The sequence below is a fragment of the Carcharodon carcharias genome, chromosome 2 (assembly GCF_017639515.1).
Source record: "Carcharodon carcharias isolate sCarCar2 chromosome 2, sCarCar2.pri, whole genome shotgun sequence".
Taxonomy (NCBI): Eukaryota; Metazoa; Chordata; class Chondrichthyes; order Lamniformes; family Lamnidae; genus Carcharodon; species Carcharodon carcharias.
In genome coordinates this window covers 199919227-199933778 of record NC_054468.1, presented here as the reverse complement: position 1 = coordinate 199933778, position 14552 = coordinate 199919227, and the positions used below count along the sequence as shown (strand labels likewise).

General features: G+C 39.2%; 1 protein-coding gene across 3 annotated transcripts in view; it reads left to right on the top strand.

The window, feature by feature from the left end:
* The window catches only part of thada (THADA armadillo repeat containing), a 423367-nt gene that overhangs the window by 173558 nt on the left and 235257 nt on the right, over positions 1–14552 (top strand). The window lies entirely within an intron of this gene.

Here is a 14552-nt window from a genome sequence, read left to right as displayed (position 1 = left end):
AAATAAACTTATTTCATTCAGTTACAGCTCTCCAATTTGGCAAAGAGATACTATTTACATCAGTTTTGGTCAGAAAGGCAGAGTGTACACATATATACATGCACACATACTCTCTCTTCTGTGTTATGCATTAGTGGAATGCCTTGTGCTCTAACAGTATGCCATCAAGTCCTACAACGACATAGGGGGAGTTGGTGGCATAGTGCTAATTTAACTGGACTAGTAATCCAAAGGCCCGGGCTGATGTTCTGGGCACAAGGGTTCAAATCCCACCCACAGCAGCTGGTGGAATTTAAATTCAATCAATAATCTGGAATTTAAAAACTAGTTTTAGTAATTAGTAATGGTGACCATGGAACCATTGTCAGTTGTTGTAAAAGCCCCACTGGTTCACTAATGCCCTTTAGAGAAGGAAATCTACCACCCTTACCTGGTCTGGCCTACCTGTGACTCCAGACCAGCGGCAATGTGGTTGACTCTTAACTGCCCTCTGAAATGATATGGCAAGTGACTCCGTTCAGCAATGCCCACATCCCATGAAAGAATAAGTAAAGATAGATGTACACTATGCTATGTAGGTTGCACAGACTTTTAATGTTTGAGAAAGGGGAGAATCTAATACATTAATTTACATAAGGGCATTGAATCATTTCCATTCAGTTGACATATATGACATTCCTTGAGCCTGATCAACTAATTTTGAAACACTTCAATGAATAAGACGTTTAATGGTCAATACTATTCTCTAATATAGCTTAAGAAAGTATCATGTGTGTAACTTAGTGTACGTTATGAGGAGTTGAAAGATAAATGTTAGTATAATTCTGTTTTTATAATAATTTACATTCAAAAGCTTTTCCCCATTTTGAGTAATGAAAATAATATCTTTAGAAATTGTGTTAATATTGAGCCATGGAATCTCGAGTCTCATTACCACTAATTTTAATCGTTAACGTGGCTTATTCATTTAATTTGCTTGAGCTATAAATCTTAATCTATTCTAAAGTTAGCTGAAGTATCTTTGATAATTGCCAAGAAGACCTACAGCTGCTTTTTTTTAATAAACATTTTTTTATTTAAAAACCTGTAGACAGATAATATTGATTAATATTCTTGTCAATAAAATCAAAAAAAGAACAATTATTGAGTAAAACACATATATATTTACATTGTTGAATTCCTGTATTCAGGAAAAATAATGCATTAAATTTGAATCGATTACTGATGGTGATATGTGTGAATGTTGCAGTTCCTTATTAAGTATCTGAAGTACACGGTTGCCTCATCCCAGTAAATCTGAACTTAATGAGAGGTTCCCAAGCTCCCAGTCAGTGTTGTGTAAACTTATTTCATTCAATTACAGCTCTCTAATTTGGCAAAGAGATACTATTTACATTATTTTTGGTCAGAAAGACAGTGTACACACACATACATACACACACATATGCACGTATATACACACACACACACACACACACACGATGTAAGTAACTGAGATAGCATAAAGAAATAGAACGTACTGTATGGTTAGAATTTATAAAGAATTTTAAAAATTTTATAAATTGTAATGTACAACCTTTCAAGTATGACTGGAAAAACAATCCAAAAAAAAGTTGGCATGAATGGTTTTCTGAAAGAATTGTCAGTGTTTAATCTCATTTGTTTTGGCATGAATTGGTACTTGTGCTGTAACTTGAATTTTACCATGAACCATGTTTAGCTGTGATGCAGTGATTTGGAGGTCTGTCAACATCAAATCCAAAAATTAATTTGTATTCACATTTTAAGGATCAAAAGTGGACATTTTGAAGTGGTAAACAAATGCTCATTGATACAAGCAGGAAAGTCACAACAGAACTGTAGTTGTACGTGTGGATAGTGTTACAGAGGAGTGTCAGGTCAAAATGGATGTCACATTCCCTCTGGGAGCACTCAAAAGGCTGTCTTGTATTTCTTAAAGTAGAGTAGGAGAAGGAGTGATTGAAGAATTTAGGTTTCAGTTACATGAGTTGACAATATGAATAAACCAGTCAAAATAACCAGTAACTGGGACAGTTTAAATTACCAGCTTAATCGAAGCATATGGCGGAAGGGGAATGGAACAGATACGTAGATCCACATTTTTGCACAAGACAGAGATCATCTACTCTTTAAACTTTATATTTTATCGCAGTTCATTTTTTAACCTCATGCCAGTGCTTTTACCCTAGTTGAAAAAGGGAAAATTTCAGATAGTATTTTATGTCTGTACTCTTTTTGCATTACCTTTGCTGAACAGCTTCTGAGCACCAAATGTGGCTGCTCTTTTAGTTCCTGCCTCCTGTCAGTAACTGTCCTTGACTCTTAGAGGTCTCTGTATCACAATGCCAGGTTCTGGCTCTATTACAAACCTTTTTACTCCATAACAACAGTGTCATGAAAGTATAATAATTCTTATAATATTATTGTGATTTATTGTAAAAGTAGGTTAATAGTAGGGTTTGGATAGTGTGTGTGTGTGTGTGTGTGTGTGTGTATATATGTGGAGGGGAGTTAATTGAATTGGAGACAGCTGGTCTGGAGGCTTTAACTCATCAAAAGAAGCTAGGTTTGAAATGTTAAATACATAAACATAGCTGAAGTCTTAGAATGTAAGGCGAGGAGAATTTGCATTTTTTGATATATCAGGGCGGTTTTCAGAGGTGGTAGGATGTTACACCTAGCCAGAGAAGCTAGGCCAATATGTATGGTTATTTTTTCCCAAAGGTTACTGACAATATCAGCACCATGACAAGATTTATATTGTGAGAAAGATAAAGTTCCAAAGACATATGGGAACAATGGAATTTACATTAAAAGGGAGAAACATGTATAAAGGAGAATGAGGCTATGTGTCAGTGAAGACATTGTAAGATTTACCAGAAGTGTGAGAAGCCTCCAATATTTGTGAATTAAGTCTGCTGTCTACAGAAACTGAAGCTGGGAAAAGCCACTTTGAATTCTACTATCGTGGGTATTGTGCTGACTTGTCTGGATCTGTTTAAAATCTATTTTTTTTTACTGTTGCCTTAATGGGGGTGTAACTGGAAGCCAGATTAATTAGGGGTTTTAGGAGTTATTGTAGTAGTAATTTGTAGATGTATACATGTGCTTGAAATCTTTTCTTTTGCTAATAAATGTTTAATTTAGATTTTACAAAAAAAACCTCTGAAGTCTTGGTGGACTTATTACCTCTGAATTCAGGGCACGCATTTCCAAATAAGTATAAATTGCAAAACCATTGTGATCAACTTTCCCTCGTGGATTTGATCAACTTTTCCTCGTGGATTTGATCCGCTGACACACATCATCTGCCATCCAAAAGTAATTAATCATATGAAACACTTAAAAAGCTTGCTCATTGGTCTTCATATTTGTTTGTTTGTTATTTTAGCAGTTTTGAGGAGATACTGAAATAAGAAATTTGCTTTAAAATTTCTATAGTCTACCATTGGATCTTCCCATCTTTCAATTAGTTGGCTTAAGCGCTTGCCACTTAATATACATTTTCATTGTACAATATCACATTATATAGTATTTATAACATAGAAACAAACCAATCAGCTCAACTAGTGTTAATACTCTACATGAGTCTCCTCCCACTTTACTTCACCTGGAACATAAGAAGTTGGAGCTGAAGTAGGCCTGTTCTGTAATTCAAATCATACCATCTCAAAATATCCTCCTACTCCTTTTTCCCTCACATACTATTCTAGCTTCCCCTTAAATGCAGCTGTAGATAAGGAGTGAAAACTCTCGCTAATCTCCCTTCTTCCAAACCTAGAACATAAATGAAAGTTGCAGCATTTCAACTGTCCTCTACTGCAGATGAATTAACTCAATACTGACTGGCTCATCAAATGTGGAAACTTTTAGTTTGTTTCAGTGTGCATTTTACAAAATTATTCTTGGGAAGCATGTCACAGTCAATGGGTTTACTAGATATTTTGCATTCTGTCTTTTTCTGGAGAGTAATTACCTACACATTGTACAATCCTGTATTTTTTTGGAGACTTCTGCTTTTGAATTATATATATCTCTGACATTGGATGCATTCTGTACTGTAAAAGCTGGAAGGAGATTATGACATGAGTTTCACCATTATTTATAATTTTCTGGAACTTTTGCATGGCTGCATGAATATCCCTTATATCCTTTCGAAACTGTGCAAAATTGATTGTCTTAACTCTGTCCCTGGTCAAGTCAATAGTGATCACAAATTTTCTGGATTTACGCTGTTTTTTTTTTAACGCAGCCACTTAAACTGATGTGCAATGGCTCAGGTGAATGTGTCTAAATTCATGAATTCATCTGTTCAAGTTAATTGCTTAAAGTAAAATGAAATCTCAGATCTTTTGCAATTCTTTTAATTTTAAGCTAAAATCAATCAAACCACTTTTTTTTGTCATTGTGTGCTAGATTTACAAATTGCAGTTACTCCAGACATCTTTCAACGTGAATTAATAAAGACCACCTCTAGTGCTGGGCAAACATTTTCTTATTTGCCCTTGAGCTGTGGATGACCCAGCAAGGCCATGTTTATTGACCATTCCTGGTTGCCCTGATGAAGTGTTGGTGTTTTTTCTTAAACTGCTGCAGAACTTGCAGTGGTACTGTTCTCAGTGGTGTTAGTTATGGAATTCCAGGATTCTGATGAAGGAATGGAAACCTATGGATGTGATGTGTTTCCACAACATCTCTTTGTTCTTCTTGTTGGTTGATGTTGTAATGGTGGTACAGGTTCAGTATTAGCCTTCAAAAGAGAGTTGGATATTTACCTGAAGGAGAGAAGACATTGCAGGGATTTGGGGAAAGAGAAGGAAGTGGGATTAACTGGATTACCCTTAGAAAGATCTGACAGAGTCTGTACTATTCTACGTTTCTGTGATTCTAAAAGCATTATGAGTAGGCCACAGTCCAAAGTTGATAAAGTGGCACATTAACCATGTTGTGCACATTTATTTCTTTGCAATTCAGAGGTTTCTGTTCATATAGAACAAAAACAGAATTACCTGGAAAAACTCAGCAGGTCTGGCAGCATCGGCGGAGAAGAAAAGAGTTGACGTTTCGAGTCCTCATGACCCTTCGACAGTTCTGTCGAAGGGTCATGAGGACTCGAAACATCAACTCTTTTCTTCTCCGCCGATGCTGCCAGACCTGCTGAGTTTTTCCAGGTAATTCTGTTTTTGTTTTGGATTCCCAGCATCCGCAGTTTTTTTTGTTTTTATCTCTGTTCATATAGAGCCTGACGTCTTGAGCTTGTGTGAAAATATCCTTTTAGGGATTGATGTTTATCAATTTTAACCTGATCTTTGCTGTGGAAAAGGCTTTCACATTCCCATATGAAATTTTATTTACAAAGTTCTGCATTTTTAATGGGTGGAATTTGCTCTCAGTAAAGTGGACTTTTTCCGCTGCTGTCGCCACGAAAGATTCTTCAGCCAGTAATGCAAAAGTGGTAAATCATTTTCAGTTTCAGAATTCTGTGGTTTATACCTAATTTGGCAACTGTCTAGTCCAGGCAGAACACCCTTAGCGTAAGATTCAGGCATTTCTTAATAGCCCCTGCAACAGTTAAAATTTAATTCAATAATCTTTAGGACTATCAGTAGTTTCCAGAGTACTCCTCTCTGTTAAAGTTTATCAAGATAAATAACCGATATTTAAGACCTCTCCAGTGGTCAACCTAAAATAATGTTTTACTCAGATTGTCCTCTTCATCCTTCTTTCTCCCATCTGCCAACCTTTTACCGCAGATAGGCCTTTTTGTGGCTGTAAACTGCTGGGAAAACATTTGGTTGAAAAAATTTAGCTCTCCATCAGGATCAGGATCAGGAACATGGAACCTAACTAAAGGTTGTTTTCTGAATCTCCAGCCACTTCCTACTTCCAAAAATAGATGCCAGAGTACCTACTATAGTTAACCACAAACATAGTGCAATATTTGAAGAAATGGCAGGGGCGGAGTGGAGTTGGGCACCAAGTAAGGAAAGAGAACAAACAAAATTCCCTGCATTACCCTGATATGGTCGTCACTGAAGCTATAATTTCCTCTCGTTTGTTTTGCCCTTAAAAGATGTACAGGATCTACTTAATGGTAACCACCATTGCTCAAGTGGCCTCTGAGACCATTAGTCAAAGACTTCACCTCACAGACCTCACCTCCACCCACATTGTCTGTGTTGGAGAGGTGATGCATCCAGCTTCAAGCAAGTGGCTTGGCTTCAAATTTTGACCACATTGAAACTTCCAGCACAGCATGTCCACACTCATAATTGGAAGAAATTTTGCCCCTCATGCCAAAATCGTGAAGTGGATTCTGTATCATCTGGCAATCCAGTGTATTGTTCAAGGAATTGAACTGAAACCAGTTCAGTAACAGTGCACACTGCAATTATTTTTACTGTACATTTCGTATACCAAAGATTATTGTCTGTAATCTCTGGGTGCAAAGCCACTAAAATACTTTCTGGGAATTGCCAATTACATTTTTTGAAGTGTTTACTGTATTTTTCATGTAAGTAACATCCACTGCATTCCTATGACTTACCAAACCACTCCTGGAGAATATATATAAAACCAGATTGACTAGGAATTATTATTTTGTATGTTAAATATTCTTGTTAATTGTCTTTGCATATTTTAGATATCAGACTTTATTAGTATTGTTTATTTTTTCTAACTGCAGCATTAAGCTATTTTTCAATCTGATGTGCCACCCTTATACCTAATAAGCTCTAAAACATTTTAGCCAGAGCTGCCCCACCCCCACACTCCTTCATAGATTTCCTTAAGAATTCTTTATGTATTTCAAGGATCTGATGCCTTAAAATATCAAAGTATTATTTCATTACTGTCCCATATTTTTCCCATGGATCTTCTATCCCTCGTAACTCCAGCAATGGGTATATCGCAGTTATATATAATACTGTAACTAATGCAGTTGTCAGTACTAGCCCATCTATCTTTACTAATGTGCAGGTACTTGTTCAGTTCCATTTTGAAAACCTGTAGTGAATCCGTACTCACATTTATTGGCAATCTGTTGGAGCTCAAAGGCTCACAATGGAGAAAATGGACTTCTGATGTGACCTGATGCTGTTTTTACATTTTGAGCTGGTGCCCTAGTCTATCCCTCTTTATCTAGCTGAAATAACCTATCCAACTAAACTGAACCTATTTCCTTTGGTAATTTAAAGACCTCAACAATATTTTTTTTGTTAATTTATGGGATGTGGGCGCACTGGTGAGACCAGCATTTATTGCTCATCCCTTGGAAGTAAACTTTTCTGTAGAAAAAATGTTTCAATTCATTGAACCTACCAGATATTTAAGTCCTTGGACTTGTAATTAGTCGTGGCTGTCTTCTAGGCCACCTTCAGATCTATCATATCATTTGCAACATGAGGCTACCAAAACTGAGCATGATAGTCAAGATGAGGTTGTACCAATGTCTTGTACAGGGTAAGATTGTATTTCTGGTTTTGTATTTCATTGTGCTAGCTGTACATCCCTATACTCTACTTGCCTTCTCTATAGTCTCGTAACACAGGTGGCTGGCTTCTAACCTTTTTTGAACAACCCCTCTTAAAGACCTCTCCTACCCCACAGTTTTTGGAGTTTAACCCTGCTGGGAATTATCATGATGCAAATTAATCATAGGCATTTATCCACATTGAGGATATTTGCAAAACCTAAGCCCATTCCCCCAATTTATCTAAACTAACTTGCAGACCATTTATAACTCCTGCACACACCTTTGTTATCAGCAAACCTAAGGATCATAGTACCAGTTCCTTTATCCAATATTAACAAAAGTGGTGAAGAGCCATGGTTCGAACATTGATCACTGTGGGACTCCACTAGTAATTGAACCCCATTAAGAGCTGCCACCATTAATAATCAGCCTCTGCCTATATGAATGTAACAAATTGGCAGTCTGGCATAAAATAAGATGCTAATCTCAAAGGATGCAAACTTGTTTAACATCCTTCTGTGTGATACTTTATGAAAAGCTATTTGAAAAATCAATATGTATTCAATATACTAGGCTACATCATCCACCTTTAACATTTTCTTTGACCTTTTCAAAAAATTTAGCTAATTTGCTGAGACAGAATATTAATTTCCAAAAGTGGTGCTGGGAATTTCTTTTTCAAAAAGGGGCAGTTCTGTCTACTATCTGGCTACCTTTTGTTTCTGTGTGACTGTTGAAGCCCTTTAAGGGTTTTAACATTTACAGGCTAGTCCTAATGCTTTCCCAGTATCTGGTCACACCAGCTCCTTAAGATGGCAATGGTTATATTACTGTTCAGATAATTTCAACACTGAGTTGCTTGGTCTGTGCCTGAATAAAACTTGTAAAGTGGCAATGAGCCATTATTAAACAGAAAACGACAGACAATTAGGAGTATTAATATTAGTTGGTACTCTATAGTCCTCTCAGGAGCTCTGTTCATGGATAAAGACGCTGGACCAGCTGTGCTGAAAAATAACAGTGTCTGAATGATATGCATTTTTATTAATGTACAAATTGGCCAGCAACTTCTAGCAAGGAAGAGATGCCCCTTGAATTGTGAATCAGCACAAGCTGCTGGCTTCATTAGCAATGCAGTACCTGCATTGTGGGTGTACCTGCATCACTTTGATCACCACCACCTTCTCAAGAACAGTTAAGGATGAGCAATAACTGCTGGCCTCGCCAACAATGCTCACACCCTATGTAGGAATAAAAAATAAATGACACCTGATGTCCTTGCTGCATTTGCACATTAGTTGCTCGTTAACTTGCCATAGGAAGTTATGTCCAGTTATTAGCAGTCTAAGTACCCTTTTAATAATGTGACAATTGTTAATGACTGCCAGTCAGTGTGGTATCTCATTCCCTCAGGTTGTGAATTAAAAATGTAAAGTTTCATTTTTTAAAATTCTTGACCTTTTTCATTCTCTCTTTTTCTCTCTAACATAACCAAATCCTTCTTTTTTCTCTTTATTTCTCTTGGTGTTCTGGACATAACAATGAATCCACCCACTTTAATAAAGTACTGAAGACTTGTGCTCCAGAACTTGCCGTGCTCCTAGCCAAGCTGTTCCAGTACAGCTACAACACTGGCATGTACCTGGCTATGTGGAACATTGTCCAGGCATGTCCTGTAGACAAAAGCAGGACAAATCCAACCCGGCCAATTACCGCCCCATCAGTCTGCTCTCGATCATCAGTAACGTAATGGAAGGGGTCATCAACAGAACTATCAAGCAGCACTTGCTTAGCAATAACCTACTCACTGATGCTCAGTTTGGGTTCCACTAGGGCCACTCAGCTCCTGACTTCATTACAGACTTGGTTCAATCATGGACAAAAGAGCTGAACCTCTGAGGTGAGGTGAGAGTGACTGCCCTTGACATCAAGGCCGCGTTTGACATTTGAGTGTGGCATCAAGGAGTCCTAGCAAAACCGGAGTCAATGGGAATCAGGGTAAAAACTTTCCACTGATTGGAGTCATTCCTAGCACAAAGGAAGATGGTTGTGGTTGTTGGAGGCCAGTCATCTCAGCTCCAGGACATCGCTGCAGGAGTTCCTCAGGGTGGTGTCCTCGGCCCAACCATCTTCAGATGCTTCTTCAATGACCTTCCTTCCATCATAAGGTCAGAAGTGGGAGTGTTCACTGATGATTGCACGATGTTCACCATTCACAACTCCTCAGATGCTGAAGCAGTCCATGTCCAAATGGAGCAAGACCTGGACAATATCTAGGCTTGGGCTGACAAGTGGCAAGTAACATTCGTGCCACACAACTGTCAGGCAATGACTATCTCCAACAAGAGGGAATCCAACCATCGCCCCTTGATGTTCAATGGCATTACCATCACTGAATCCCCTGCTATCAACCTGGGCATTACCATTAACCAGAAACTGAACTGGACTAGCCATATAAATACTGTGACTACAAGAGCACATCAGATGCTAGGAATCGTGCAACGAGTAACCCACCTCCTGACTCCCCAAAGCCTGTCCACCATATCTACAAGGCACAAGTCAGGAGTGTGATGGAATATTCCCCACTTGCCTAGATGAGTGCAGCTCTCACAACACTCAAGAAACTTGACACTGCCCAGGATAAAGCAGCCCACTTGATTGGCACCACATCCACAAACATTCACTCCCTCCATCACTGATGCACAGTATCAGCAGTGTGTATCATCTACAAGATGCACTGCAGGGATTCACCAAGGTTCCTTCGACAGCACCTTCCAACCCACGACCATTACCATCTAGAAGGGCAGCAGATAGATGGGAATACCACCACCTGGAAGTTCCCCTCAAAGTCACTCACCATCCTTGGAAATATATCGCTGTTTCTTCATTGTTGCTGGATGAAGATCCTGGAACTCCCTTCCTAACAGCACTGTAGGTGTACCTACTCTATATGGACTGCAGCAGTTTAAGAAGGAAGCTCACCACCACCTTTTCAAGGGTAACTAGGGATGAGCAATAAATGCTGTCCCAGCCAGCGAAGCCCACATCCCATGAATGAATTTTAAAAAAATTAATTGTCTTTCTCAGCCATTCCTCTGCGTATTTCTCAATTCTTTAATCCCATTGCTTGAGGAGATACTGTTTTGTTCACCAGGGTCCCAGATCTCCGCTGCTGTCAGTGTGTTATCAGCTTGCACTTCCAACAACTTTCGGGTAAAATATTTTGAAACCCGAATACGCAACAAACAAGTCTAACAGTCTGTGTTGCAAGATGCTTCACTGCAGCAAAATCTGGCCCACAGAATACATAGTCAGCACAATCAGTATCAAAATGGCTGTAGCTAATGATTAATTGACCATACTAAAAAAGTAAGTAGAGGAGCTTTTGGGCACAGAACCCTGTACTGTCCACAGTCCAGATCCAATCTTGTCTTCCCATTTTGGCACAGAGTTGGCATTTAGTCCAGCTATTTTGATGGGCTGACCTCTGTGGGTTGCAATTTAGGATAGTCACAAGACTCACTTTATTTTTCCATTGCTGACTTTAGAACTATATACCATAGAAAAGTTACAGCACAGAAGGAGGCAATTCAGCCCATCTCGTCCATGCCAGCCCAAGGACACCCAGGTGTCCCACCTTCCTGCACCCGGCCCATAGCCCTGCAGCTTACAGCACTTTAAGTGCAGATCCAGGTACTTTTTAAAAGAGTTTAAAGTTTCTGCCTCTACCACCAACTTGGGCAGCGAATTCCAGGCACCGACTACCCTCTGCATAAAAAAGTTCTTCCTCATGTCCCCCCTACACCTTCTGCCACTTATCTTGAATCTATGTCCCCTGGTTCTAGAATTCTCCATCAAGGGAAACAATTTTATCCTGTCCACTCTATCTATTTCCCTCATAATTTTGTACACCTCAATCAAGTCACCTCTCAGCCTTCTTTGTTGTAAGGAAAATAACCCCAATCTATCCAATCTCTCCTCATAGTTACACTTTTCTAACCCTGGCAACATTCTTGTAAACCTCCTATGTTCCCTTTTATTTTGTAATCCCTGTAACTGTTTGACCTCCCTAAATGTATGACCTCACACTTCTCTATGTTAAAATCCATCTGCCACTTTACCGCCCACCTGACCAACCCATCTGTTTCGTTTCGGCTATCCTCTACACTATCCGCTACTCAGCCAATCTTTGTGTCGTTTGTAAATTTCCCAATTGTGCCCCCCACGTTCATGTCCAAATTGTTAATCTTTAACACAAACAGCAAGGGCCCCAACGCCAAGCCCTGTGGAACCCCACTTGAGACAACTTTCCATTCACAAGGGCATCTATCGACCATTACCTTTGCTTCCTGTTACAAAGCCAACCTTTTATCCAGTTTGCCACATTACCCTGTATCCCATGGGCTTTTACTTTCCTGACCAATCTGCCATGTGGGACCTTGTCAAAAGCCTTGCTAAAATCCATGTACACAACATCTACTGCACTACCTTCATCGACCCTTCATGTCACTTCCTCAAAGAATTCAATTTCTGCCATTAATTGGTGGGGTATGATTCTACTGGCACCAGGTGCCCTCCAATGTCTTAGCTCTGCCTTCATACCAATTTGCAAACTTTGACAACAGATTACATCAAGAATTGAGTTATATTCTATTCTAAAAAATAGAATATCTAGATGATTTTACCCATCCTGCCCCTCTCCAATGCTGCCTCTGTAGTTCTGGCTGAAATCTACTAAATCAAAATACTAGGGATTAGAGGATTCATATTTTTAATTTTTGGAAGTATTTTACCTGATTTGTTGCAGTATCTTTTATAGGAGCATAGGAATAGGAGTAAGCTATTCATTGTAATCATGGCTGAATTGTTTTAAGGGTGATACTCAAATGCTTATAATTCCAGCCAAATAGAACATATTCCAATGAGTTTTTAACCACTCAAGAGGACCTTGTTTATTTATTTTCCCCAGAATAGATCCCTCTGTAATTTTCCAAAGGTAGGAGAAATTCAAGTAGGCAACAAATCCTTTTGAGCTCTCACTGCTGTGTCACTGAGGGTCTTTTGGATCTACACCCTGCAAAATGTGTCTTTGTGTTTTCACTTGTTTATAGTGCTGCATTGCCTGAAAGTGGGTCTGTAACTGAATGTTCAGTTGGACAACACATTTAAAGATTGTTTCGGTCCTACCCGCCTCTTGACACTGTCTGATCACTAAATTGAAAATAAGGTAAAAGAGCAACAACTAAGATTTATATATTGTTTTCACTGTAGAAGAGCATTAGATTGTGCTTCAGAAGGAGATATCGAATAAGAGATACCAAAACAAAAATGTAAGTATTGGGAGAGATAACCAAAAGCTCAGCCAAAGAAATGGGATTTAAGAAGAAGTCTTAAAGGAGCACAAGTGGGGAGGTTTATGGAGAAATTAGAGAATTGAGACCCTAGGCAGCTGAAAACATAGCTGTCAATGGTGGGACAATGGAACAGGGGATGGAGTCTGAAGAACAGAGTTCAGGGTGAGGTTCTTCCAGGGCTGGAGGATGTTATTGTTTGATGAAGTGTCACATAACAGGCTTGTCAGTGAAGTTGAAGTCTATTGGAATAAAAGGGACAATGGCAGCATGGATACATGGTGCGGGACCAGAGCAGAGGGACCTAGGGGTATATGCGCACAAATGGTTGAAGGCAGGACAGGCTGAGTAGGTGGTTAATAATGCATACAGGATCCTGGACTTTCTAAATAGAGGCATAGGCTAGATCTTTGCTACTGAGTTTGGTAGCTCGAGTTGGGAAATTTGCTGATTTGTAAATTTTCGCTCCAAGGAGGCAGGGGCATGATAAAGAAGGGCCTGCAGTAGGTAGGCACGGGCAGGTGAGTGCCAAGGCAAGCTGATCATAATGTCTACCTCGGCTCTCTGGGACTATGCCCTAGTTGTTTGAAGCTGTTATTAGGCCCTATCGCCCTCAACCCTCACCCCCTCAACCCGCTACCCCCCCTCACCATGTCAACTCATGTCCCCCAACCACTCCTATGACCACTCATACCTCCATGGCGCCTTCATGCCCACTCATGCCACATTCATAGCCACTCGCTTATTATCCACCATGGACAGACCTCAGAAGCAATGTAGAGGTAAAAAAAAAATTCTTTATCAATCTAATATATTTTTCACTTATGCACATTAGATCGTGAAAATAACTACCATTTGTGAAACCTATTCAAAGCTTTTAAATTTCCTCAAGGGGTTAATATTTTATAAAAACAAACAAACTTCTATTCAGACCCCACATCAAAGATAGCTAATCCTTTCATAGCTTCTTCAGATTGTCAATCAAACTGAACTCCAAATCTTTTGCTGAAAGAATTTAAGCTTTTGAAACTCATCTAAGCATTCATAAGAATTGCCCTTTGGAAATGCCAACAAAGACCTCTACTGAAACTACACAAGATGGAAAAAAAAATTCTAACCTATGCCAGATGGCTTGTCAATCAAAGTAGTGCAGCAGAGCATCTTTTTTAAACTCTCGCTGCTTCATCCTGTTTTTTTCATGTTTAAAGAGCAAGGGATTTTTTAAAAAAACCTTCAAATCATGGCACTTAAACAGAACTTATCAGCCCTTCTAGACAATCTATGTCTATTCCCAAACTGTGGGCTAAGGCCCTTGGAACAGCAAAAATAGGACCTCTTTGAATTCAGAATTATGTCCAAGTGACTGTGCTAAGCTCAGATTTCTCGCCGGTGCAAATCACACCCCAACCCTTTTCTCCCACCATCAAAAATTGGGTATGTTGGAAATGGGGCCTGGATTTCTGCTTCTGGATCCTGTCTGCCAGTTTTCAAGGTCAGTGGAGTCAGCTATAGAGTGCAACGACAAAAACGTTATGGTGAACCTTTATTAAACATTAGTTCAGACTTAACTGGAGTACTGTGTCCAATTCTGAGTACCACATTTTAGGAAGGATATGAAGTCATTGGAGTGGATGCAAAAAAGATTTATGAGAATTGTTCCAGGGATGAAAGACTTCAGTTAATTGAATAGGTTGGAGAAGCTGGGG